This window comes from Triticum dicoccoides, chromosome 7A (genome assembly GCF_002162155.2).
Source record: "Triticum dicoccoides isolate Atlit2015 ecotype Zavitan chromosome 7A, WEW_v2.0, whole genome shotgun sequence".
In the NCBI taxonomy this organism is placed as follows: domain Eukaryota; kingdom Viridiplantae; phylum Streptophyta; class Magnoliopsida; order Poales; family Poaceae; genus Triticum; species Triticum dicoccoides.
Genome location: NC_041392.1, coordinates 619,318,347 through 619,319,775, shown reverse-complemented (window position 1 = coordinate 619,319,775; position 1,429 = coordinate 619,318,347).

Below are 1,429 nucleotides of genomic sequence, written 5' to 3'. Positions count from 1 at the left end.
CGGGCTCCGGAAACCCAAGGGAAAAAGAGGCTAGGTGGCAAATGGTAAAACCAAGGTTGGGCATTGCTGGAAAAGCTTTAATCAAGGCGAACTATCAAGGGGTTCCCATTATAACCCAACCGCGTAAGGAACGCAAAAATCCGGGAACATAACACCAATATGACGGAAACTAGGGCGGCAAGAGTGGAACAAAACACTAGGTGAGAGGCCGAGCCTTCCACCCTTTACCAAGTATATAGATGCATTAAGATAACATGGCAATATAATGATATCCCAACAAGTAAATAAATGTTCCAACAAGGAACGGTCTCCAATCTTCACCTGCAACTAGCAACGCTATAAGAGGGGCTGAGCAAAGCGGTAACATAGCCAATCAACGGTTTGCTAGGACATGGTGGGTTAGAGGTTGAACATGGCAATTTGGGAGGCTTGAAAGCAAGTGGTAGGCATCGTAGCATAGGCGTAGCAAAAGAGCGAGCATCTAGCAAAGCAAAGATAGTAGTGATTTCGAGGGTATGATCATCTTGCCTGCAAAGTTGTCAGAGTTGATTGGATCCTCGAAAGCAAACTCAACGGGCTCCTCGTTAGCGAACTCATCTCCCAGCTCTACCCAAACAAGACAAACAAGCAAACGGAACACAATCAACCACGTGCAAAGCTCAAACAATATGATGCAAAGATGGTATGCTATACGGGATGCGATGCGGGATGCATATGCAAGATTTGACAAGGGATGCATGAACCTGGCCTCAACTTGGAAAGCCAAGTGTGCCACTGGAAAGATGAGATGAAATCGCTTGAAAACGATATAAAGAACGCCGGAATCGGAGTTATGGTTTGGAAATGGCAAGCAATTCAAATATGACCACGTTCTGCGATTTACAGCAAGTAGCCATCTAAATGCAATGAGATGAACGTGCTACAGCACCCAAACATGACAACAAAATACATGGCAGGGATGCATTCATGATGCTTGACAAAAGTCTAGCACTGAGGTACGGCCAATTCATCCATTAACAGGTTCAAACAAGCATGGCAAAAATGCATATGACAAACAAATTTCAGACTTAGTGAAATTAACACTTGTCTGGAATTTCAGATCAGATAGCACTCTTCTAACAGCATTTCGGGCATCAAGATGAACTCAAATGAAAATGATGCAATGGAATGAAATGATGTACTCTCTGGGACGAACATTTCGATATGCTATATGCCCAAAACGGAGCTACAGATGAGGAGATACGACATGATGAACATGGGCATATGAACTAGGGTTTCGGGAGAAAGTCAACCCACATTTTTGGATCTAGATCTGAGATCCGGTGCACGATATACGAGGATGGCCGGCACTGTTCACCGGTGACGGGGCGCGGCCGGAGGAAGCGGGCGAGGTGGAGGTCGGCGCGGGCCGGCGCCGGAGTAGAAGGCG